Below are 19,043 nucleotides of genomic sequence, written 5' to 3' on the forward strand. Positions count from 1 at the left end.
TACGAGCTTCCGGTGCTTTTCCCGCCAGAACAATCTTCCGTCCATTCGACCGAGAGGTCCGATCGGATTTTTGTTCCGACGAATGGGTTTGCTTTTTTGCATATCCTTTTTCATTAGGGCTTCGATATCCATTTTCTCCCTTCATTTCTCGCTTCTTTGAACTTACCGGTCTTAGTTTTGCCCAAACCATGCCCATGGTTTGGTGCGTGTTAATCACCCTGGAGCAGATTAAGGCTCATCATATGCCTGATCTATGCATCGAAGACCTTTCGATGGCCTACCGTCTAAGGTCACATGGTTCCAGCCGGTTTCTCCTTTTTTCTATTTCCAGCGATCCTCTCATTCTTAAGGCCACTAAGAATGAGGATAAATGGACAAGAAAATTCTTCTTTGTGAAAAGAGACTCCATTGATAAGGGTTTTGACCTCCTTAAAAGATGGTTGATTTCTGGTAGGACTTAGGGTTTTAGGACTATCCCCAATCATATCCCGAACCTCAATCCTGAACCAATATTCTGATGTGTTTATTCTCTTTCTTGCAGCAAACTTCAAGGAACTAGCTCCCCCTAGTGCTGAATCAGAAGGAAGAGTAAAAGAGATCTACAAGCTTCCAGAGGGTGAAAGAACCTTTAACCTGTTACTCACAAGCTCTAGTCAGAGATCAAGCTCCAACATGTCTGGTAAGCATATTTTCAAGAATCATCTTCATATTATATTGATTATTATTTTATTGTATAGTGATATAACAAGTTTAAAACATCTTCCCTCGTGCAGTGCCAGTTATTAACCTCGAAGGCTTCCAACTCGATGAGCTGGACAGTTATTCCAGCCTTGAACCTGTCAAGCAAGAATCTAACCCGAAATCATCCGTTACACCAAAACTCACCAGTTCAAAGACCTCCACTGTTCCCAAAGCTCCCCCAGCATCCCGGACCCGGGCCTCCAGCTCCGGGAAAAGAAAGGAAGTCGAGCCCTCTGCTCCACCTCATGTATTCCCATTCGAGAACCACGGGTTCACAGAATCCAGCACATTTATGACCGGCTTCCTTAACCAGGTTAATATCCTGACCTGTATCCTGCATCATATGCTTAATAGAAATGTTCATTTAGAATAATGCCTGTTTTATTACCTTGTAGGGCCTTGAACGCCTGGTCTTCCTTTACGAGGACGCATGTGGCTCCAACGTCATGCTTGAAAGCCAGCTGAAAAAGGCCAAAGCCACCATTGCAGATCAAGCAGGAATCGCCACCGCTAAATCGAAACACTATGAAGCTATGTATAAGGCTATGACTCAGGATCACCAAGCCGCCATCCAAAAGATCACTCAGGAGGCTCAAGCTAAATTTGACGCGGCCCAGGTTCAACACGAGCAGGCCATGGCTTCATACCGAGAGAGCCTCAAGAATTCCGTCGTGATCTCCCTTCTTCAGGCCAGGCTGAAAATGGCTTACGAGGCGATGGCTTTGGGTTTACAATGCCCTTCTTGGAACATCAAGGCCTGGGAGGCGAAGATAAAAGATCTTGGGGGAAATCCTGTGGAGCCTCCTGCCAAATCTGCTATGGAAGAGTCCGCCAAGATAATGGATGCTAGCGCTTCAAAGGATGTTTCCGAGAATGCTGGGGAAAATGCTGGAAAGAATGCTGGTGGAGAGGATGTTGCTGCAGATGCGGAGGAGAATCCCGAGGATAATGCTGGTACGGACGCCGGGAAAGAGGTTGCTGTTCAAGAAGGTGTTGCCCCTTAGGCAGTGGAGTGGGCGATGATGGATATACGTGCTGAGGCCGGAGCCCATTTTTTTAAATTTCATGGTTGTGGTTGTGAAAAACAATTTACATTTCCTGTCTTAGAACAATTTATATTTCCTGCGTTAGAACAATACGATGACCAAAGGTGGATGGGTCCTAGGTTTTAGGATGAAGCCCTTGGTCATCAGTTAGTATAATCTGTTTTGAATGTGGTAACGGTTGTAGGTGGACAGGTCCTGTTTTGAGATAGATCCTCCAACCGTTACACAAGTATGGTAGAAACTAATTGTGCTTTTGGCGGATGGGCCTTGGTTTAAGGTGAAACCAAAAGCACATCTTTTGACTTGTTAATAATATAACTATCTTTTGACCTATTTGTTATTGCCTTGTACTACTTAACGTAACTCTTAGCTTTATAAAAATTTTGTATTGTTATCTTATGAAAATATCCTGATCAATATGCTTAGCAATATATTATAAAAACTGTTATTAGATAATTCCTTCAACTTTGTAGAAAGCTTTTTAAAGAGTGAAAAACAGTCCACTTTCCAAAACCTGTTTTGATAATACCTGGGTGATCAAAGTTTCAAACTAGTGTTAGTTTCAAATATTTTGAGAAGTATTTTGAAAATATATTTTGAGAATATATCCCGAGAATTGATCCTAATCAGGATGTTTAACCTTTTACCCAACCTAGTATTATCAAAAACTCAAACGACGTTTACAAAGGAAAGATCATACCAGGACTAGGATATAACCCTATTATCAAACCTCAATCCCTTTGCAACTTTTCCAATGAAGATGTCCCCTGTGTGAGATACTTAGTGCATTAGTTCCAAGCCTTACTCTTTGAGCTTTACATCATTGCTTTAGTGGGAATGTCCCCTGTGTACAATGTCTTCAAACACTTAAAAATCTTCTGGATATCAGTTCCCATTGTATAGACAATGTTTCATGTTACAGGGGTAAATCCCAAGAATGTACTGGAGATAAATTCCTTGAATCCTGGGGAAAATCCCAAATTTTCATGCGCTACAGGCGGGAGTGTATAAACTCCAAGACTTGGAAAGGTGAAAATCTTTAAACCTTAGAGAGTATGAAAATACCCTTTCGTGAGAGAGGGTGATCAATCCTCATATACCTTTAGGATTCAGGATATAACCAACAGTAACGAAATTGTCAGCCACTTTTACATGGACTGGTCCTGCCACCTTGAACTATCCCTGAATAACTTGCGCTCCAGGCGGAGTGTTTAAACCCAATTCGGAAGAAAGGTGAATACCTTTAAACCTGTGAAGGGATCAGGATCCCTTGTACGTGAGAGAGGGGGCCAATCCTCTAATCTTCTGAAGTATCTCGAGTGAGCATCCTAGAGCTATATCCCGAAGCATATACTGCAACACATCCTTACACTAAGGTGGGTGTTAGCTTGGCTAACACCCCTCCAATGCTTAAGTTAGTATTGGGTTTCAAAGAATAAATTAAACCAAACATATTTAAAATAGATAGAATTCATACCATCCTGAGTTAGAAATTAAATTCTAAACTCACTTGAAATAAAGCTTAAGGTGTATAGCATTCCAAGATCTCGGTAGCATATCCCCTCTCATATTCTTGAGTCTATATGCTCCTTTCCCTGCGTCTGATTCAACTTCATATAGTCCTTCCCATTTTGGAGCCAGCTTGCCATCGGCAGGATTAGTGGTATTCTGAAAAGCCTTTCTTAACATCCAATCTCCAACCTTAAATCTTCTGGTCCTGATATTCTTGTTATATGCTCTGGATATTCTTTGTTGATATGCTGCCATCCTTAGCCTTGCTGCATCTCTCTTTTCATCTATAGTATCCAACTCTTGACTCAAGACTTTAGGGTTCTGTTTAGGATCACTTAGGGTAGATCTTGCAGTAGGTATTGTCATTTCCGTTGGAATCATTGCTTCTGCTCCAAATACCAAGGAAAATGGGGTTTGGGCTGTTGCGTTCTTTACCGTTGTCCTATCAGCCCACAAAACAAAGGGTAATTCTTCTGCCCATCTTCCTTTTTTGGTTCCAAGCATCTTCTTTAAGTTATTGACAATTATCTTGTTTGAGGATTCTGCTTGTCCATTCGCTTGAGGATGTACTGGAGTAGATGTTATCATTTTGATTCCCCAACTCTTGCAAAAGTCAGTAGTCCTTTTGCTTATAAATTGAGAACCATTGTCATAGATTATCTCGGCTGGTACTCCAAATCTGGTCAGGATATTTCTCTTTATGAAGGATACTACTTCTTGATCCGTAACTTGAACAAATGCCTCGGCTTCAACCCATTTGGAGAAATAATCTGTCATTGCCAACATAAAAACCTTCCCTCCTGGAGCCTTTGGAAGCTTTCCCACTATATCCATACCCCACTTCATAAATGGCCAAGGGGAAACAATAGGATATAATGGTTCAGCAGGCAGATGCAATATGTTACTATGTCTTTGACATGCGTCACATCTTCGAGCATATTCTGCGGCATCTTTTCTCATTGTTGGCCAATAATATCCTGTCCTTAACACTTTTGAGAATAACGACCTGCCCCCCAGTATGGTTACCACAATCCCCTTCATGTATATCCTGAAGTACTTCTTTGGCTTCAGGATCCTCCAAGCACTTCAAATACGGTCCTGCAAGAGATTTCTTGAATAAAACATTATTTATAATAGTGAATCGTGATACCTTCATCCTAAATGCCTTAGGATTTTCATTTCCGGGGATGTGTCCATCTTTGAGATATCTCACAATTGGAGCCGTCCAAGATTTAGGATCCTCTTTAGGATATTCTGCTCCATGATCCTGAATAGCCGCTACTTCTTTACCCCGAGGATTCGTTGCAGGATACAAGACATGTATTATTGGTATTTGGGTTCCTTCTGGTATCCTGATCGATGATCCCAGATTTGCTAAGGCATCTGCTTCGGCGTTATCCTCTCTTGGTACCTGTTCAAGTGTAAAAACATCGAAATACTCTGCTAACCTTTTGAGAATATCGAGGTATTTGATTAATTTCTCACCCTTAACTGCATAGGATCCATTAAAATGGTTAGTAATTAATAAGGAGTCAACATATACTCGCAAATTCTTGATACTCATACTCTTAGCCAATTCTAATCCTGCAATTAAAGCTTCATATTCTGCCTCATTATTAGTAGCAGGAAATTCACACCTAATGGCCTGGGGTAATATGTCCCCCTGTGGCGATTTTAGTAGTATACCTAAACCTACAACTCTTATATTGGATGCACCATCAGTATATAATGTCCAGGATCCTGAAGATTCTCCTAACGGTTGAACTTCTAGGTCTACCTCATCCTGAATATCACTACTGAAATCAGCCACAAAGTCAGCTAAAGCCTGAGACTTTATGGCATTTCTAGGTTCATATACTAAATCATAAGCACTCAACTTTACTGACCACTTGGCCATCCTGCCTGACATCTCTGGTTTCTTATGCACATTTTTGATAGGATAATTCGTTTTAACATGGATCCTATGTGTTTCAAAATAATGTCTAAGCTTTGTCGATGCCATGACTAGAGCTAATATCAATTTTTCTAAATGAGAATACCTAGTTTCAGCATCTAACAAACTTTTACTAACATAATATACAGGATATTGCTGACCTTCATGGTCTTTTATAAGAACGGCACTTACAGCATTCCCTGATACAGCGAGGTATAGGGATAGTGGTTCACCATTTTCAGGCTTCATCAATAGAGGTGCAATTGAGAGATATCGCTTCAAATCCTGCAAGGCTGCTTCATGCTTTGCCCCCCATTCAAATTTCTTATTCTTCTTGAGGATATCATAGAATTCCTTGCATTTTTCCGAGGATCTAGAAATAAATCTATTCAAAGCTGCTACTCGGCCTGTTAACCGTTGTACGTCCTTCATATTCGAGGGTGACTTTATATCTAGGATAGCTTTAATCCGCTTCGGGCTTGCCTCTATCCCCCTTTTTGTCACCATATATCCTAGAAACTTTCCTGCCCCCACTCCGAAATGGCACTTAGCAGGATTCAGCTTCATGTTATACTGATCCAGGATATCAAATGCTCCCTTGATATCCTAGAGGTGATCCTCAGCCTTTTTAGATTTCACCACCATATCATCGATATATACCTCCATGGTGTCCCCCAGCTTATCTTTGAACATCATGTTTACTAATCTCTGGTATGTTGCACCTGCATTTTTCAAACCGAAAGGCATAGCAGTATAGCAATATATACTTGTTGGTGTCATGAAAGCAGTATCCTCCTGATCCGAAGGCTCCATTTGAATCTGCTGAAATCCCGAGGATGCTTCCATGAACGTTAACATTTCATGTCCAGCAGTGGCATCCACCATTGCATCGATATGAGGGAGAGGAAATGGGTCTTTAGGACAAGCCTTGTTCAAGTCCGTGTAGTCTACACAGACTCTCCATTTCCTGTTTTTCTTCTGTACCACAACTACGTTTGCTAGCCATCTTGGAAACTTGACTTCTCTGATCATCCTGGACTTCAACAATCTTTCAACTTCCTCTTGGATAATCTTATTCCGCTCAGGAGCAAATTTTCTTCTTTTTTGCTGAACAGGCTTGAATGATTTGTCAATTCCAAGCTTGTGAGTGATAATGTCTTTGGATATGCCTGTCATATCCTCATGCTTCCATGCAAATGTTGACATCCTACATTTCAAAAAGTTAGTTAACTGCTCTTCAATATGCTGAGGGATATTGGTTCCTACGAGCACCGAGATATCAGGATTATCCTGATCCAGGATAATTTTCTTCACATCCTGTTCCGAATCCTCCACGATATCCTGGGCCCGCATCTTTAATTGCTATGCTGCACTAGGCTTAGTTGAGGATTTCATCGAGGATGAGTAGCATTCTTTCGCTTCCTGCTGATCACTTTCAACCTTGACAACTCCCCAAGGGGTAGGGATCTTGATGCATTGGTGATATGTTGATGGCACAGCCTTCATATCGTGAATCCATGGTCTTCCCAGTATGATGTTATAGCAGGATAAGGAGTCCATCACGCAGAAGCGTTGTATGGAGTTGACCCCTTCAACATATACTGGTAACTTTATCTCCCCTACGGTATTCCTAGCTTCTCCACTGAAACCAACGAGCACAGTGGACTTCGAAGTAATGTCCATCGGAGATACATTCATCCTCTTCAATGTTTCCAGCTGAATTATATTGACTGAACTACCGTTGTCTACCAGTATTGATGTGTGTCGGTGCGATATATTTTTGATGAGTATTTAAGCCCCTTTTTTACACTTTTAGCCAAGTTTTAAATTTATAAAACACGATATTCACTAACACTAAACACACATATGGGCAAGTGCACCCATCGTGGACGTAGTATAGTGTTGGTAAGATACCGAGGTCGTCCAAGGACACAAGAGCTTTTAATACCGGTTTATCCTCAACGTCTAATCAAATCAAAAAGTGAGAAAAATGTTTTAAACTAAGAAAAATAAAAACTAACTAAATGCTGAAAAATAAAAATAAAATAAAAACAGATAGACAAGATGAATCACTTGGATCCGACATGTGTATTAGTATAACCTTTGATTATTTTCGCACTTTTGCACTTGTTTAAGAGATTATCTTAGTTATTGTAGTAGGCCCCTCTTTTGAAGGCGACGTTACCCTCAACCCAGTAGTTTGAGTCAGCAAGGATACAATCCTAAAGGGTCGGATTATTGAAAGATAATGAATTAAGTTATTAATGCAAATTGTGGTAGGCCCCGCTTTTGGCGGTGACGTTACCCTCGGCTAAGTAGTCTGAGTCAGCAGGGATACAGTCCTAAATAGCCGGGTTATAGTATTAATAGTAGTTAACTTATGAGGGGGTCAAAGAGTTTGGATCCCCGCCATCCAATACCTATGGGCATTGAAGGAGATCCTACTAAAATTGACCCAGGTCCCAAGCAGGACCTCTAAACGCTGAACAAGGGCAAGACCCTTACCAAACCGTTCCCTTAACCCCCGACCAGGTAGCCAACATACCTCCATATAGACCGTGGAGATATGAATGGTGAAAATCTTTTATTTTATATAGACAGTAAAATAATGCCAAGACACCACGGACAAATGATAAGGAAAGATCACCTTCAACATAAGTAACTAGTTATTAAAGTCATTAATACAAAACCAAATAAAAAGTGCAAAAGATTAAAAATAAAAAGTATTATACTAAACACTTGTCTTCACCAAGTGATGTAAGAGACTTAGGCAAACATGGCCTTGATTGTCAAGAACTCTTACTATCAATCTTGGATCCCGAGACGACTCACACACTCTATGATGGACAATGGATGATGGTGGTGGATGATGGTGTTATGGTGGTGGTGGGTGGTGGATGAAGTGTGAGAGAGGTGGTGTGCCAAGGGATGAGAGAGAATGAAACCAAGCTCCTCTATTTATAGGCTGAACAGAAGGCTGGACACGGCCCCGTGTCCGCTGGACACGGCCACGTGCCCGTCTGACATTCTCTCTCTTCATTAATTGTAATTCGCAATTACAATTCCTGCTGTACTTTCACCACGCCCCCGTGCCCGCTGGACACGGCCCCGTGGTGGGCAATGGAAGCTTCTACTGGTTTGTCTTTTCTGCTGCTTCCTGGGCACGCCCCCGTGTTCGCTGGACACGGGGCGTGTTCAGACTCTGTTTTCTCTACTTTGCCTTGGGAGGTGCCGTTGAGGGTCCGTGCAGTCTACTTTTGTTCCTTTTCTTGTATTTATGGTAGAATTAGTTGTCTTTTTGCTTCTTTTGTGATTTTGAGCTCATTTCATCCTGAAAATACAAAAGGAAGACAAAAACACTCTTTTTCCAACATTAGTACTTAAAAAGGGTTAGTTTTATGCCTTAATTGATGTGATTTATATGTTGCATTTTACACACATCAAATACCCCCACACTTGAACTTTTGCTTGTCCTCAAGCAAAACTCTTTAAATGTGGCTTACACTCCCAAATGGAATAGGTAGAAGAGAAGTTTTTTTTAGCTTGTCCTAGAGTGTCGAGAATCCAAGGTCTTTGTAAGTTTTATTTTTATTTATTTACAATCCTATTCGTTATGATTTATTTTGAACGTTTCATAAGATAAATTACTTATTTGGGCATAGCATGCCTTATTAAAATTCCATTTATATACAAGTTCACATACCTCACGGGGGATCACTCAACACTCGGCCGAAGGTGTATATTTTTAGTGAATCTCTCGAGAGCGGCATGGAACTTACGCCTTCCATAGGCTTGCCAAGCAATCAATCCTCCTCCTTTTTAACTTTTTACCTTTGTAAATATCAAGAGGACTTTTTGGGGTAAAGGGTTAGGCTTGGGTTAAAGGTGGGTGGTTGGGTTAGTGGTTAGTAAAAAGGGCGAAAATCGTAAAAAGCGTCGGTTTTCGTAAAATACCTTGTTTTTAGCGACTTTTTATTTTGAAGTATTTCTCCAAACAAGCTTTTATATAGCTTTTGTTTGTTTTTCACTTCATCAAATTTTTTTTTTCAGCACGTAAAAAGGCGAGTTTTACGAAAAAACGAGCTTGTTATTAAAATAAAGGGTGAAAAATAAAAAGGTTTTTGGTGGGTAAAATGGGTTTTTGGGGTAATGAAATGAAAGGTTTAGGCTCAAAGGGGCTATCTAGGGGGATTTTTGGGTAGGTGAGAATAAAAATGAAAATAATGGTTTTGAAAGAAAATTGGTTAGTCCTAATGCCTCCATCATTTACTTACTTGGGTTTAAGTTGGTAAGGACCGGGAATGTATCGTCGTGGCAAGTTCTAGATTTGTAAGAACCAAGCGGCTATTCACACAAGAAACGAAAAATGAGCATTTAGTCTAAATATGAATATTTTTATGCTCAATAAAGGCTCAAAACTCACTTTTGTGGGAATGGGTTTTTTAATGTGATCAAGTATATATAATCGAATTTTTAACTAGACTTGTTATGCCGTTTCATAATTTTCTTATGTTGGTTCTTTGTTATCACGACGCCATCGGTTGTAAATTTGTAAAAATATAACCTTTTTAGAACTTGTTATTCCCAACTTAAACTAAGACAAGTAAAAATAAAAAAAAGGGGAATTGACCTGTAATAATCTCACCTAGACCTTATTGGCCATTAATAATCCCATCTCAGAATATTCCCCCTACCAGTCTCACCTTTCACTTATTTTTCCTACAATGGTCCCCCGTTAAAAAAACTTAACGGAGTTAAGTTTTTTTTCAAATTACAAACAATTTTTTATGGCTTTTGATCAGAACGATGATACGAGTCCATTGATGTAAAACTTACTTCGAAATGGTGCTCCAAGTGACTTGATTTTGGTTAATTGGAAATTTAAACACCCGAATTGAAGTGTCGTTTTCATTGTTTGGAGCACCGTTTCGAGGCAAGTTTTACATCAATGGACTTGTATCATCGTTCTAATCAAAAGCCCTAAAAAATCTGTTTGTAATTTGGAAAAAAGTTTAACTCCGTTAAGTTTTTTTAACGGGGGACCATTGTAGGAAAAATATGTGAAAGGTGGGACTAGTGGAGGGGATATTCTGAGATGGGATTATTAATGGCCAATAAGGTCTAGCTGGGATTATTACAGGCCAAATTCCCTAAAAAAAATGAAAAAGTTTTTGAAAAAATTTGGGGTGTTTAGCGGTTCCAATAGAGTTTTGTGTAAGGCTTGTATTTAGGATTTGCAAAATTTCAAGGTTTAAGCATCCCCCCCACACTTAAATTACACATTGTCCTCAATGTATCCAAAAATAAAGTTTTTGGTTGATTAGAATGCGTAAAAGTGGGTTTAAAAGCAAAGTTTTGTGTTACTGGCATCCTGGACACGGCCCCGTGTTGACCGGGCACGGCCCCGTGGTCAAGTGCCAGTAACAAAAATTAGAGAATTGAAACAGAAGCCTGGACACGGGGGCGTGTCCGCTGAACACGGCCCGTGTCCAGTTACCTGAACTGGGTGATTTTCTGCAGGGGGCTCAGCACGGGGCCGTGTTGGTTGGGCACGGCCCGTGTTGAGCCTTCTGTGATGGTGATTTTTGTCGGGTTGCTCTGTTCTTTGTGCATGGTTCCATTTTTCTCGTTCCCTTTTTCATCTATTACCACCATGAGTGTGTTTTATTCTGCAAAATAAAAAAAAAAGATTAAACTAAACTAAGGATAGTTCCGCGGAATGCCTCCGTGGTGCGCCACGTTTATAAGGGTCCTTGGCTAGACCCAATGCGAGGTTATATGTTTTCTGAGTGGGATGCTTGGCGTCCCATGTTACACCGTCGGAGAGCAGCATCCAAGCTCGAATCAATAACCTTAATGTAATTGACCGGGTCGTCATCTTCTATTCTCTTCCCAACTCCGAATTTCACTTCATCATCCCCATACCTCAAAGTGAGTGTCCCGTCATTCATATCTACCACTGCTTGTGCTGTGGCAAGGAAGGGTCTCCCTAGTATAAGGGGGACCTCGGTGTCTTCCTCCATATCGAGTATGACAAAGTCAGCTGGATAAACGAATCTACTTACCCTTACCAAGACATTCTCGATGACACCTTGTGGGAATTTGACGGATCGATCAGCGAGTTGTATGCTCATTTTTGTAGGGCTCGTGGTTCCCAAGCCAAGCCTCTTGAACATTGATGAGGGCATAAGGTTAATGCTAGCCCCTAGGTCGGCTAAGGCATTGCGAACGGGCGAGTCCCCTATTGAGCACGGAATCGTGAAACTTCCGGGATCGATTTTCTTTTGGGGGAGTTTATTGAGTACGAGGGCAGAGCATTCTTCGCCTAAATTAACTAATTGCAAATTTTCAATTTTCTTGTTATGCGTAAGGAAGTCCCTCATAAATTTAGAGTATTTGGGCATTTGGGTTAGGACTTCGATAAAAGGAATATTGACATGCAATTGTTTTAACAGACTTTCGAATTTTGCGAATTGCTCATTTGTCTTTTGACGAATTAACCTACCGGGGTACGGAACTCGAGGAGCCTTGGTAGGCTCTGGTGATGGAGGAGAGTTCTTCTCCTGCAGAGGTGTTTGCACTGTTTCTTCTGTAGGTGGTGGTACTTCTGCAGGCCCCACGGTGCGGTTTCGTAGTGTGATGAGGTGAACTTGCGCCTTTGGGTTTGTTTCGGTATTGCTAGGTAATGCGCCTTGCGGTCTCTCGGAAAAGTTTTGAGCTATTTGATTTATTTGTTTTTCTATGTTTTTAATGCTAGCTTGTTGATTCCTAAAATTAGATTCTAATTGTAGAAATCTTTCCGAGTTTTTCTTATCAGTGTCAGAGACGAGGCGAGATATAGTATCTTCGAGCCTTTCTCGTCCACCTTGTTGTTGAGTGAAATTTTGTGACTCATTTCTTGATTGCTGAAAGTTTGTTCGTTGGGTTTGTTGGTTACTACTATTGCCGGGTTCCCTCCAACCAAGGTTTGGGTGGTTTCGCCATCCTTGGTTGTAAGTTCCCGTTGGGGGACCCGACGGCCTAGGTCTGTTATCAATGTAGTTTACCATTTCTTGTTGATCGTCCGTTTCTTTCATGCAACTCCAATTTTCATGTGACCCACCACACCCTTCACAAGCCATAACCGAGACTGTTTTTGTCATTTCTAATTTTTTTATTTTTGAAGAAAGGGCCTCGATTTGGGCTTGTAAAGAAGTGCTTTCATCGACCTTATGGGCGCCCGGGGCGATAGACTTATTTCCCCGGGGGGTGTGCCATTGAAAATTGGTTTGAGCAATTTCCTCAATTTGATTATATATTTCGTGTGGGCGTCGATTACCTAAAAGTCCCCCGGAGCTAGAACCAAGTGTCTGCCTAGTGTGTGGCAACAATCCATTGTAGAAAGTGGACACTTGTTGCCATATTGCGAGGCCGTGATGGGGACACTTGCGTAATAGCTCCTTGAACCTTTCCCAAGTTTCATATAAGGATTCCCCGTCCTCTTGTGAGTACGTATTAATTTCAGCCATTAATTTAGCAGTTTTAGCAGGAGGGAAATACTTATATAGAAATTTTTGGGCTAGTTCATCCCAGGTGTTTACCGATCCAGCTGGGAGGGCGTTGAGCCAAGCTTTCGCTCGGTCTTTTAGTGAGAATGGAAACATACGGAGGCGGATGGCGTCGTTTGATGCTCCATTGATCCGAAAGGTATCACATATTTCCAAGAAATTAGTTATATGTAGATGGGGATCCTCATCCGCAAGCCCGTGGAAGGTTGCGGAGTTTTGGAGCATTTGTATCAAATGCGGTCGAAGTTCGAAGTTATTGGCTTCGACATTCGGAGCATTGATAGCGGCGCCTAGATTACCTACGGTGGGCCGTAGATAATCCATAAGGGTACGTTGGTCCGCTATTGGAGGTGGATCACCTGAAACCTTCTCTTGGTTTTTGGCTTTTAACCTTTTTCTGAGAAAGCGTTCGGGTTCTTCTAGCGGTTCTTTTATGTCTTTATTGGAACTGGAGCTCATACACTACGTGAGGATGGCGTCGGGTTCCAAGTCCTGCAATAAAAACAGAAAAGAATGTTGGTCAGAAGGTTCACCACGGCCCCGTGTTGAGCGAACACGGCCCCGTGGTCAGAATTGCAGTGATTGTTTTCCAGATCCCAGTTACTGGAAGTTGGACACGGCCCCGTGTTGCACCGGCACGGCCCCGTGGTCAGCCTTCTGTAACTTGAAAAACAAAAACTGCCAGTAACGATGCTGAGCACGGCCCGTGTCCGACCAGGCACGGCCCCGTGCTGAGCTCTGCAGAAGCTGAAAAACTAAGAAAAAATCCTAAAAAATTAAAGAAAAATAAAAATATGATTAGGCCGTTGATTCCTAACTTTCTTAAAATCCTTGTGTCCCCGGCAACGGCGCCAAAAACTTGATGTGTGTCGGTGCGATATATTTTTGATGAGTATTTAAGCCCCTTTTTTACACTTTTAGCCAAGTTTTAAATTTATAAAACACGATATTCACTAACACTAAACACACATATGGGCAAGTGCACCCATCGTGGACGTAGTATAGTGTTGGTAAGATACCGAGGTCGTCCAAGGACACAAGAGCTTTTAATACCGGTTTATCCTCAACGTCTAATCAAATCAAAAAGTGAGAAAAATGTTTTAAACTAAGAAAAATAAAAACTAACTAAATGCTGAAAAATAAAAATAAAATAAAAACAGATAGACAAGATGAATCACTTGGATCCGACATGTGTATTAGTATAACCTTTGATTATTTTCGCACTTTTGCACTTGTTTAAGAGATTATCTTAGTTATTGTAGTAGGCCCCTCTTTTGAAGGCGACGTTACCCTCAACCCAGTAGTTTGAGTCAGCAAGGATACAATCCTAAAGGGTCGGATTATTGAAAGATAATGAATTAAGTTATTAATGCAAATTGTGGTAGGCCCCGCTTTTGGCGGTGATGTTACCCTCGGCTAAGTAGTCTGAGTCAGCAGGGATACAGTCCTAAATAGCCGGGTTATAGTATTAATAGTAGTTAACTTATGAGGGGGTCAAAGAGTTTGGATCCCCGCCATCCAATACATATGGGCATTGAAGGAGATCCTACTAAAATTGACCCAGGTCCCAAGCAGGACCTCTAAACGCTGAACAAGGGCAAGACCCTTACCAAACCGTTCCCTTAACCCCCGACCAGGTAGCCAACATACCTCCATATAGACCGTGGAGATATGAATGGTGAAAATATTTTATTTTATATAGACAGTAAAATAATGCCAAGACACCACGGACAAACGATAAGGAAAGATCACCTTCAACATAAGTAACTAGTTATTAAAGTCATTAATACAAAACCAAATAAAAAGTGCAAAAGATTAAAAATAAAAAGTATTATACTAAACACTTGTCTTCACCAAGTGATGTAAGAGACTTAGGCAAACATGGCCTTGATTGTCAAGAACTCTTACTATCAATCTTGGATCCCGAGACGACTCACACACTCTATGATGGACAATGGATGATGGTGTTATGGTGGTGGTGGGTGGTGGATGAAGTGTGAGAGAGGTGGTGTGCCAAGGGATGAGAGAGAATGAAACCAAGCTCCTCTATTTATAGGCTGAACAGAAGGCTGGACACGGCCCCGTGTCCGCTGGACACGGCCCCGTGCCCGTCTGACATTCTCTCTCTTCATTAATTGTAATTCGCAATTACAATTAATGCGCATGCTGTACTTTCACCACGCCCCCGTGCCCGCTGGACACGGCCCCGTGGTGGGCAATGGAAGCTTCTACTGGTTTGTCTTTTCTGCTGCTTCCTGGGCACGCCCCCGTGTTCGCTGGACACGGGGCGTGTTCAGACTCTGTTTTCTCTACTTTGCCTTGGGAGGTGCCGTTGAGGGTCCGTGCAGTCTACTTTTGTTCCTTTTCTTGTATTTATGGTAGAATTAGTTGTCTTTTTGCTTCTTTTGTGATTTTGAGCTCATTTCATCCTGAAAATACAAAAGGAAGACAAAAACACTCTTTTTCCAACATTAGTACTTAAAAAGGGTTAGTTTTATGCCTTAATTGATGTGATTTATATGTTGCATTTTACACACATCAGTATCCTGCGTACAAAATGGTTAGCCACATAAGATGTTATTACCAAAGCATCATGGTGAGGATCCTGAACAGTATCCCTGTCATCACTATCGAAAGTGATCACTTTATCAGTTGTGAGGGTAGTCATCCGGACTGGTCTGTCTCCCCTCTCACTCTTAGCTTCCTTTGCATGTATGTTGGCCGCCGAATACAAAGTTCCACAAATATCGGATCCTCCTGAAATAAAGTTAATTATCTTGGCATCTGCTGGGGGTGATGCTGCTCGTTCAGGATCCTTCTCGGGATCCTGCCCTTTATTCTTCTTTTTTCCCAGCAAGTCCTTCAGATACCCCTTGCTTAACAGGTAACTTATCTCTTTCCTTAGAGCAATGCAATCCTCGGTCATATGTCCGAAGTCTTCGTGGAAGGCACACCATTTGGATTTATCCTTCCAATCAGCTTTCTGCTGGTTCTTTCGAGGCCACCTAGCTTTGTCCCCTAAACCCTGCGTAGCATACATTAACTCAGGTATATTAACAGAAAAGCAGTATTCAGATAAGTCAGGATATTCTTTAGGATCCTCGTCTTCAACTGCATTCACTTTCTTGTTATCATTTCTGCCATATGGCTTGGAGCGATATGGCTTATATGAGGTTTCTGATTTCCTGTTAGTTGATTCATAGGTTGAGGTAGAATTCATCCTCTCCTGCATCTTCTTGTCATCTTCCAAACGGATATATCGCAAAGCCCTGTTACGAGCTTCGTCGAGATTCCTGCAGGGATTCATTACAAGATCCTGATAAAACTGAGAATCCTTTTGTAACCCCATCTTAAAAGCTTGCACAGCTGTTGCAACATCAAGATGTGGGATATCCAAGGATTCTCGACTGAATTTGTTCACATAATCCCTCAAGGATTCCTGAGGCCCTTGAGTTATCCTGTAAAGATCACTGGTTAGTTTCTCAAAACTCCGACTACAAGAAAATTGACTGTTAAATAAATTAACCAAATGAGCAAACCAAGTAATTGAGCGAGGAGGAAAGTTTAACAGCCATTTTAAGGCTAATCCTGTCAGAGTAGAACCAAATCCCTTGCATAAGCATGCTTCCTTGAGCTCCGGAGGGATAGGGTTAATCTCCATTCTTTCCCTATACTGGGCAATATGCTCTTCAGGATCCGTAGTCCCATCATACAGCTTCATGTTGGGAGTTTGAAATCTTTTTGGGATTTCAGCATCGCAGATAGGATATGCAAAGCGGGATATCCTGTGGCTGTCCTGGGATACTTCCGGAATTGGCTGGACCACTCCAGGTACACTGGATATCATGTCCTTCAATTTCTGGAGCTCCCTGGTAAATGTTGACGTCATACCCGCATCCTGCAAAGAGCCATTGTTGTTAGTAGCAAGAGTATTATTATTTGACACATTACCGTTCTGAGGATTTTGGCCATATCCTGAAGCATATCCTGAACTTCTCACAGTTGATATCCTGACCGAAGAGGGTATCTCAGGGGTATGATTCTGAGAATGGCTTGAGACGATATTCCCCCTATTATCCTCAACAGGTCTGCCCGAGCTAGCTTTTAAGAGTTGTATTTCTCTTTACAGCATTTGATTAGTCTCCTGTTGCTGCCTCATTTGTTCCTCCACACTTCCAAATAAAGTCAAAATTTCATCGTTAGAGGCTAAAACGGGAGCAGATCCCTGGACACTCCGACTAGGGATAACATCTTGAGATTATGAAGAAAACGGCATCCTTGGAGGAGATGGTGGAAGCACCGAACCAGTAGTAGCAGAGGTCGTAGCAGACATAGTGGAAGAGCTCATGTTTGATCTGGAGGCCATTGTAAACAATGTGGCAAAAAATTTTGAAAATAGAAAACCGATTAATGATTTTACAAATATTTTTAGTAAAAGTAGCACCACTTGCCCCACAGTGGGCGCCAAATTGTTTTGGTCAAAAATTACCTAAGCAATTAAGTGATCAAATTAGTTAGGTGAGGTAGTGTGCTAAAATTATATTTGAAAAATGTATTGGCCAAATTAGATATGAAAACAGTTTCAGGATACAGCCCGGGATATAGAGTTGTATCAATGATCAAACAATGAGCAAAAAAGTAAAGGTTGACACGTGATGTACGAGGAAAGCCCTTGATCAATCTAGATCGCCGGCATAAAACCTCGGGAGCTGACAATCGCAGCTGCCTTGTTCTTCTTATTGCTTCAAATATCAGGATACAGTGCAGGATGTGGTGCGGATCGACTATGTGTTACAATGTAATTTGAATACAAGTGTTTGAGTGTGGTGTTTGCGGTGAGCTAGAGAGTAAAAGTGTTCGAGAGTGTAAGTGTGAAATTGCGTGCCTTAAAATGATCCGCCCCCATCTATTTATAGTAAAGATAATGTAACAAACTATCCTAAACTTCCGGGATCCAGCGAATATTCCCACTTGAACGTTGAGGACCAAGTCTTTCGGGTTCAACGGCTTCCTTATAACAAATACGCCCGAGTCTTGAGGAGAAGAAGTCCTGATGACCGTTAGTAACTTACAGCCATTAACCTGCACGTGTTTAATTCACTCAACCTTAGGATATCGCCCAGGATGTTAGCAATATCCCCGTCCAGTATCCTGGTCACAAATAAACAATTAAAAGCGGGATATTAGTCAGGATATGTATACTCAGAAAATGACCCATAACACCAACTACCCATGGTATTTGTCACTCGACCACCTATTGGCTATCTCGTTGTCCAGTAGGGTCTGTGACTATGGTCATATCACCCCTTGGCTATCTCGTTGTCCAAAGGTGATGGATTAACAAGTAATGTATACAAAACCCCACATACCAGCTGTAATTTGGTGATTACAAAGACTTAATCCCTGTAATTATAACTTTGAAAAATAATTTGGAGTTTTGTAAAACAGTTGATAAAAAGAGAATGACTCACTTTATAAGCATGATTCTACTTCTTCCGATAATTTAGCATGCACTTTATTATTCTGGATCTTCTGATGATTTAATAGTTTGTTTGATTGTGAGTGTGTAGTTGGGAGTATTTTTGGTAGTTAAACATATAGTTTAACAGAATGGAATACGTATTTGTGTAAAACCCAAATCAAACCTTAACGGTAGTCACGAGATTCGAACCTTAACGAATTTCACAAAGTGTAACACTTTGGATTCCGTTTACCGAAATCACAAAGTATAGTGCTTTGGCATCCGTTTAACGAACTCTCAAAGTATAGTACTTTGGCATCCGTTTAACAAACTCTCAAAGTATAGCACTTTGGCATCCGTTAGTTGGTTCCTGAATCGATCGGACAGAACATCGCATCGGTGATTATTGGTTAGAACACCAACGTATAGAGAGAAGAAGAAATGAAATGAGCAAAGAAAAATGAATCCTAAGCTTCCTATTTATAGGTAGGAAATAGGAAATTTCTAGGAAGTTTCCCTTGTATTTCTAGGAAATTTCCTATAGCTTTTCTAGGAAGTTACTTATGCATTTTCTAGGAAGCTTCCTATCCACAGATATCTATCTTCTTACACCTTCCTAGCACCTTCCTTTGATATTACCTATTATATATATATATATATATATATATATATATATATATATATATATATATTTATTTATTTATTTAGGTTTTTCATAAATCTTACTTAGCTGATTAATTAATCTTACTTGGCTTAATTAATCTTGCTTAATCTTAATTAATCCTGCTTAGCTTAATTAATCT

At 41.0% G+C, this 19,043-nt stretch overlaps 1 non-coding gene across 1 annotated transcript; it reads left to right on the plus strand.

Moving 5' to 3' along the window:
• Positions 1 to 12,639: 12,639 nt before the first annotated feature.
• LOC118486176 lies at positions 12,640 to 12,746 on the plus strand. Its single transcript, XR_004878031.1, has one exon. It is a non-coding gene; the product is annotated as a small nucleolar RNA R71 (small nucleolar RNA).
• The last annotated feature ends 6,297 nt before the right edge of the window (positions 12,747 to 19,043 follow it).

The sequence above is a fragment of the Helianthus annuus genome, chromosome 13 (genome assembly GCF_002127325.2).
Source record: "Helianthus annuus cultivar XRQ/B chromosome 13, HanXRQr2.0-SUNRISE, whole genome shotgun sequence".
Classification (NCBI taxonomy): Eukaryota; Viridiplantae; Streptophyta; class Magnoliopsida; order Asterales; family Asteraceae; genus Helianthus; species Helianthus annuus.